The sequence below is a fragment of the Tupaia chinensis genome, unplaced genomic scaffold (assembly GCF_000334495.1).
Source record: "Tupaia chinensis unplaced genomic scaffold, TupChi_1.0 Scaffold000298_1, whole genome shotgun sequence".
Taxonomy (NCBI): domain Eukaryota; kingdom Metazoa; phylum Chordata; class Mammalia; order Scandentia; family Tupaiidae; genus Tupaia; species Tupaia belangeri.
Window position 1 is genome coordinate 762,358 of NW_006159787.1, and position 8,515 is coordinate 770,872.

Below are 8,515 nucleotides of genomic sequence, written 5' to 3' on the forward strand. Positions count from 1 at the left end.
TCCCTATACCTTATTCAGTGTTGAGACCCTAACACAAACCAGGCATCATTGCAGTATCAGCTTAGCATACAGTCACAATGTTGTTTCTGACCAGAAGAATGAAAAGTCTAAGGAGGAGACCAACACACTCATGTGGAGCTCAGACAGGGGTGATAAAGACTATAATTAAGGGGATGTATCAAATTCTGTAAGAGCACAGGAGGAGAAGCAATTATAATATTTACACCTGAGAGGTCACTGAGTATCAAGAGAAAGCCGATTTGAAATGGGCCTTTAGGAATGAGTTGAGTTGGCCAAGTTACAAAAAGAAAACAGGGATTTTTATAAATATGGGTATGTCACAAGTATAGCACTGAGTCCCAAATGTTCTCACTGAGGGAAAGCATGGATCAATCACCACTGTTGTTAGAATGAAGAATGCATGGGAGCACACATGTAGGTTAGCTGGGAGCCAGGTTAAGCAGTTCATATTTGAAGCTGGTGTTTTTCCTTTAATTTTGAAGTAAAACTATATACAATCCTGCATCATTTAATGGCAGGGATATAATCTGAAGAGCACAATGTTAGGTGATTTTTGCCTATGTGCAAACATCATAGAGTGTATACAGTTGCAGGTTGTATAGCCTACTACACACCCAGGCGATGTGGTATAATCTTATGGGACTACCACGGATATGCAGAGACCACTGGTGATCAAAACACCATTACAGAGTGTCCAACCATTTTTTTTTTTTACACAAGCATGTTCAAACCAAATAAATTTCTTTTAGAGTATTTCAATTAGTCAGAAAATTGTTTTAGAGTACTTTACAAAAGAATAAAAGGAATCCCAATTACTGATATAAAAGCATGTGTTCCTTAGGGTAACAGAATAATTTCCTCTACCCCAGAGGCCTGCACCATTTTAAATAATTAAACAGTTAAAATTCTTAAAGTTTGAGTCCCCCACATCTAAAATTCACTTCTCCCCATTCACATCCAAACAATATAAATCTCGTATTTTGAAATTAAAGTCCATTTAAAATCCCCTGATCATGCCCCATATCAATAACCTACAGTGGTAGTTCTGGTAGTCAGGATTAGGAAGGTATATTTTGTCCAAGCATCAAAGGAATTTCAGTTGGAAAAATGATAATTATCCAAATTAGAACTTGTCATTTTATTCAAAAATCATTATGAAATATTTGACATCCATTGGGTCTAGTGTTAATTTAACCAGCATTTCCTTATGACCGTGGACCAATTTTCATTAGTCACCAATTCTTTTTTTTTTTTTTTTTTCTTTTAAGAATTATTTTATTGGGACCAGCAGTTAGCCTAATGGCTATGTCGCTGGATTCCCATGTAGTCAACTGTGGTTCGAGTTCTGGACCCGGTGGCTTAAACTCACGCTGGGCACATTGCGTGCGTGCCCAAGATCCCAGGAGAAGAAGGCATTGTGGCGTGGCCATCCCCCCTGGGAGGTGATTTCTCGCTTTCTGTCTCTCTGTCTCTCTGGCAAGCACAGGTGCTCTACAGCAAAAACCTCTCCAAAAACAAAAACAAAAAATTTTATTTATATAAATTTGACCAGAGAGGGACAGGGTGAGATAGGTGAAAAAGAGAGAGAGAAAGATAAGGAAAGAGAGAAAGCAAGCCCAGGTCCGAACTCGAACTACAGTCAGCCATGCGGGAGTCCAGCACCCTAAATCACCACACCATCTGCTGGGCCCCAAGTCACCAATTCTAAATGACTCAAAAACATCAACACTTTGAGTAATACATTAAAAGGCATCAGATGTGGCATCTAACTTCTCCTTGGGTACCTCCTACAAACTCTGGAATGGCCCATGAATCCATAGTTGACCCTGTGACTCTTTATTGAGGTTAAGTTAGGATTTCTAGGGAAGAAGCTCCATTTAGATGCTTCTGATGTGTTGTCAGTCAACACTATCTGTTCTTCACTGTCTCCTCTCTATGACCCCAATCTCCTAAACCTGGCCAGTGAACTCAACCTTTAAATCAGACCCCTTTTGTTTAGTCTCTCATGGATCTCTCCCAAAGGAAACTTCTCTATCCTGTAGTGGAATTCTCAACTTTTCCCTAGAAAAATCATGTCTACTAAATACTCTGTGCCCCTATGAAGCCACTGAGCCAAGATCCCTGTTTCTGGTAAACGTTTCCAAACTCTGTCAAGCATATTTATTCCTTCTCAGAGCTACCTAAGCAGTAGGTTCTTAAATCCACTGTTTTGCATGTATTAATTATCATCAGTGAATTCTACTACACATGAGTTCCTCTATATCCCATTTGTATTCAAGCCCCTTGCCATCATGTCAGTCTGGATCCAGATTTTAAAATACACTCCAGTAGTTTCCAAGCCAAAGTGTGACTACATTCCAGCAGTCACAGAAAACAAATGTCCTCCTATACAGAATTCAGAAAGAGAGGTGATCAGAGAGATAGCTAAGAATGAAAAAAGAGTCTGAATGTGAATAGTGAAAAAAAATGACAAGAGACTACCACATAATAAAGCTCCCAAGAAAGATAAACCTCAGTGAGCAACATGTTTGGGTAATTTTAAGCTAAAAGTGACAAGCTAATAAGGAAAAAGTATAGAATCTGCTTTCATAATGGGCAGGATAGAGGGTATATACCTTTAACAGTCTGCAAAAGACCGAAAGAGATTGTGGTAAATTGGATTTTACACCCAGACTCCAAATTCACTAGAGCATGTTTTTCTGCCGGCCAGGTAGCTAGGACTAGAGAATATAAATAAATAGATAGACAGATAGATAAATAGATAAAAATAGTTAACTTCAATGAGGAATACGTGAGCACCTATATATCATCGGTCAAGTAAAGGTCTACAACGGGCATGTGTCAGGAAGGGTGATTAAGAATGATTTTTTTTTTTTTTTTAAGAGAGATTTTTGCTGTAAGGTACATATGCTTGCCAGAGAGACAGAAAGCAAGAAATTACCGCCCAGGAGAGATGACTCCAGTGAAATGCCTTCTACAATCTCTTCTCTGGATCTTGGCCCCCAAGTGTCTGGTGTGTGTTTTAAGCCACCATATCTGGGACTCAAACCATGGTGGAATACATGGGAGTCCAGTGATGTATCCATTATGCTATCTGCTGGTCCCAAGAATGAAATTTTAAAATGATTTTTCAAGGCTCCAAGGGAAAGTTGTATTCCAAATAGGATGTGGAGTACCTTGCAAACTGGGCTGTGTTAATTTTAATTATCTGTTCTACTTCAATTTCATCAGGCTGTTATTTATGTCTTTAAGGTTTTGCCAATATATTTACATCTGTAGTGTAGCTCTAATGTTTGGAAAAAAAAAAAAAAAACGAACAGAAAGATCAATAGCTGCTGTACCACACACATTATGTTATTAAACATCTCACTTGGCAGCTACCTACACAAAATGCTTCAAAGGATAAAAATAATTTAGTTCGAGTGCTTCAAAGTCAACTATGCTGTGTTTGTCATCCAGAAATGACATTTTGGAAAAAAAAAAAAACTTAAGATTTTATTGTTATTTTCCATTATAAAGCTACCAACTTACAGCAACAAAAAACTTTACCTCGGGATTCCTAAGTGGTTTCTGTATTTTCCAGGGCACCGTGTCTCTCCCACTGTGTTTAACTACTAGTTACACACACATGCATAAATATTGCTATAGTAGTCATTACTTTTTTTTTTTTTTGTCAAAAACTTCATCTCTCTGAAGAACTAAAACATCATGCAGAGCTGATCAGTGGCAAGTGTCAAAGGCTTAAGATTGTTGAGCCACTTACTAAAGGCTCTTACCAAAGAAATCTAGATTTAATAACCATTTATAAAAAATGAAGTCCTCACCTTGGGGATAGCTGACAAAATTGACTTGTACCCTCAGAAAGCAGTCTAATGCATTTGCATGACCTTTCTTTTCCTTCTTGTCTCATAAAGAACACTCCAGAGCCCCCTTTTCATATACACAAGTGCACAACAAAGATAATCTTTCTTGCATACTAATCGGATAGAGAATGTAAAGAGCGGTCCTTTCTTATTTTTAATAAGGGTAATTAAATTCTATCCATCCCCCCTTTGCACAGAACCTCTTTGAATACACTTTCTTCATTAAATTTTCATGAGAAACATCACAATGTAACAGATTCAAATAGGCAGGGCTGTTACATGTTGACAGTTGTGGCTTGTTTCCAATTTGACTGTCAGGTATTTGGCAATAAAACTAAGTATTCAACATAAAACGAACTGTAGAAATAATGAAATTTCTAATTGCAATGCTTATCTCAGTGGGTGTAGTTTAGAAGATGTTAATTGCTTTTTTTTTTTTTTTCGCCCTCTGTATTTATTAGTGATATACTATAAAACTGCTTTGGACATGTGATGACATCAGTTTTGACAGCTCATCACATGTGTGGTACCTGGAACATGGGAGTCAAATCAATACCTATAATACCTTAACCACGTAAACCTTCAGAGGAAAAAGCAGCTATCAAAATTAACAAATTGTCAATATGTTAGTAGCTTTAAACTTTCACATGAGGTGAAAAGAAAAACATTTTGTCCTATTCATTAATGTGCTCATTAAGCTTTAAAGTGCCTTACTTATCACTGCTCCATATTAATATTCAATCATGCAGAATTAGCTACTAATTCATCAACAATTTAAATCAGACTTGACCTTCACAAAGCCATTTGGACTGTCATTTTGAGAGGCCATTAAAGGGCAGATTACTACATACTTGTGCTTAGTGAATCGTAGAGTCATACATATTTTGTTTGGAATGGCAGCTATAATAGACCTGGAAATATAGCACATTCTTTGAATCTGTTTGGGGTCTTAATGAAATATGCTGAAATGAAGCTTCCAGTTCCATTAAGGAAAGAAAAAAAGTGAATGTCAGCATTTTCCAGAGTTAACTTCCCACTGCTGTAGAACTTAGTGTAAAACCCATCCAGAACTTTAAAGGAATTTAATATTAAAATAGTCTTACACAGGTTCGTAGGGAATCATGCCTTGGATATCTGTGAATGATCAAGTGACAGCTTCTGCATACTTTGTTCAGTTAACCGGCTTTCCTTGTTCATCCATTAACAATTTTAATGATGCTTTTATTTTCGCTCCAATTCCATAAACATCACAACTTTCATACTTGAAAAGCAGCCAAGAAACTCTACACTACTTGCTAAATAGCCACAGTCCCCTTCCAAGGTGGCCCCAAGTGCTCCTAGCCTAATCGTGCTAGCGCTATTGTGTGAATTCAGCCAGACTAAATCCTTTGACTCTAGTCACAAATGATTAAAGACACTTCCACTGAGGAGCTCTTTGCTATGCTCCTAAAATTCACCAACTATATTTATGAAGAAAACTCATGTCAATTTTATCAGGGAAATGCTTAAATGTGCTATTAAAAGATTTGGCAAGTGTACATTATGTAAATATCATTGACAATACAGAGGTCCTGGTGTAAATGGTAGTACAATAAAGCAGAATCAACAGGAAGAGATAAACAACTTTTTCCTTGGAGAATCCATTCCCTGGTATCGCTTTCCTGAGTGTCAAACAGGTCAGAGAGGTTCTTTAGAAACCTCTTATGGTCAACATGTAAATGTGAACACTCATAAACCAAAGAAAAACAAGAATGATGTGCTATTTCACTGGTAACTTTTCCAGTGTTCAACAGACACTAGGAATTAGATACATGAGGATGCCTTGAAATGTATTTTCAGATTCACGAGACTTCTCTGAACCTACTGGACTGAAGTTATCCCATTCATTCAAACACTGAGCCATTCTCTGTGTTTTAGCTCTACATCTGGCTGTCTCAATTTGAGTATCAGTTTACTAAGAGGAGAAAACAATCTTATAAACTCCTTTCTTTCTCTTTTTAAAAGAACTGTCTTAAGTAGTACTGGACCGGTAGGCTTACAAAAATGGTTGCTAATGACTGTTTATCTTAACAATCTTTACTTTTATCTAGTCAGCAAATGACATTCTCTGGTTGAGATGTAGTTCTTCCTTAATTTCCTGTAGTTGTTGCACCAGAGGCATATCACTGAGACCCTGCTTTCCTCCTTTTACAGGAGGTCTTCCCTCATATATTAGTTGTGAGTTCATACAAGTCAAAACTATAAACTGCAAGACAAAGCCTCCTGTGGGAACACAGTGAAACAGGAAACACAAACACACACACACACACACACACACACACACACACACAAACCAGACTATGTATCAATATTTCAATGCTATCTCTTCTCTAAACTAAGTGAATTCTTGGTGTTTAAACTAATGACAAAGAGAAGAGTGAATTGTTCATTGTCTGTTGTGGCAAATACCATGGGTCTTTTCTTCCCTGATGGGAGCAAAGGTTTCTAGGTGCCTGAGTATCTTTAAGGCTTCAGGCATTTATGATAAAATTTCATGGAGAGAAAAAGTCATGTTTTCTACTTTGAAAGGTGGGAGAACTGGGAGTTTTTAACAGAAAAACAAGGAAAATGTTACAGAAGACTATATAGACTATTTTGTTTCATTTTTTGAAAGAATTATTTTATTTATCTTTATTTATTTTAATTTGACCAGAGAAAGAGTGAGAGAGAGAAGGAAAGTGAGAAAGAAAGCTGCTAGGTCCGGTATTCAAACCATAGTCAACCATGTGGGAGTCCAGTGCCCTTAACCACCATGCCACATGCCAGTCCCAGAATATTTTTTATTATTTTTTTTTTCCTTTTAGAGATTTTTTGCTATTGGGCCTGTGCATTCGCCAGACAGAGAGATAGAAAGCAAGAAATCACCCATCGGGGGAATGGCCACACTGCCATCCCTTCACCTCCATTCTCTTCTTGGGGTCTTGGATACACACACACACTGTGAGTTTCAAGCCACGAGTCTGGGCCTTGAACTACAGTCAACTATGTGGGAGTCCAGCTATCTAACCATTAAACCATCTGCTGGTTCTCTCCAAATATTTTCTTAAAGTCAAAAACCTTTATATATCTATTGAAAGGCTTCATTACCTGTTAGAGAAAGAATACTATTCTAAGTAGCATAACTTCAGTGGGTCTACATTTTTTTTTTTCTGTTTAAATGTAGTATAGGGCACATGTGCTTGCTGAAGACAGGGAGAGGGAGAGAGAGAGAGAGAAACTGCTAGGGGGATTACCAAACCGAAATCCCTTCTCCTCTCGGGATTTAGGGCAGGCAAGTACACACTCCTAGAATGTTTTCCAAGCCACCGGGTACAGAATTTGAACCAGGTCTAGGACCACGTGGGAACCAGCTGCCTTAACCACCATGTTACCTACCTAGCCTCTGAGTGGGGTTTATAGCTAAGAAATATACAAATTCTCTTGGAAAATATAGATCTATGTTGGTCTTAAGGTGATCAAATAAGATACTTATGAAATAAGATACTTACAAAAGTTGTATTATCATATTTTAAAAGAAAAGGAACATTTAAAGTTTTACTCTAAAAATCTACTGGATAGTCAACAGAGGGCATCATTATTCATAAATGTTTATGGAAGGCCTCCTTTGTGCTACAGTGGGCCAGCCACTGTGTATGAGGTAATCCTGAGAAAGAATCTCGTGATTTAATTGTATCTGAAGGATAATTAGATTCATTGGGAGTAATAATAGTACCCAGCTCATTGACAGAAGGATTGAATGAGATAATGCATTAAATGTGCCTAGCCCTAGCTGGTACTAGGGCTTGGCATCTAAGATAATATTAGCATAAATGTACTCACTCTTATCCCAAGCTCCAACAATAGATCTAAATAGAACAAGATCTACTGTGACTCTAAGTCTTGATATAACAAGAGCTTTAGTGATAAGCTACAAATAAGAAAATATTCTGAGAAAATAATGCAAAATAGGGATTTTCTAGAAATGCAAGTAAATTCAGAAGTTGGTATCTCTGCTAAGTAATCTCTTCAAAGCTCATAAAAGCCATCAACTCTCCCTTTGAAAAAGATTTCAGGCTCTTAAAAAGAATCATTATCAGATGATTTATTATCCAAAATAAATTTATAAAATATTTCTAAATATATGGACTGGCAAAGCTTTGTCATAGATAACTAAAAACACTAAAACCAGCTACTCTCCATATATCGATGGGAAAATTTATTCAGGGAAGGATTATTACATATTCCTTATCTTAGGGACTAGTGTTAAGAAGCTAGTAAGTTTTTTTTTTAATTTTAATTTTTAATTTTTTAATTTTTTTTTTAGGTAAAAGGGTTTAACAAGGTAAATATGAAGTGTCAGACAGACTTTGGGATTATTCTTTCAACCTTCTGGACACATGGTCAACAACTCTATGGGGAAGAGTATATAAGTCAAGAAACACCTTTCCAAAGGCTAGTTGTAATAGTCCCATTAACTGGCTGTAGAGTAAAGGAAATCTCTAAATAGATTCACCTCCATTACAGGATTTAATAAGAACATCTTATTTGACTAATTTAACATTTTACACACACACACACACACACACACACACACACACACACCACGCAGAGAC

At 37.0% G+C, this 8,515-nt stretch overlaps 1 protein-coding gene across 24 annotated transcripts in view; it reads right to left on the reverse strand.

The window, feature by feature from the left end:
• PTPRD (protein tyrosine phosphatase receptor type D) overlaps positions 1-8,515 on the reverse strand; it is a 457,704-nt gene that overhangs the window by 227,490 nt on the left and 221,699 nt on the right. The gene's annotated exons all lie outside the window — the stretch shown is intronic.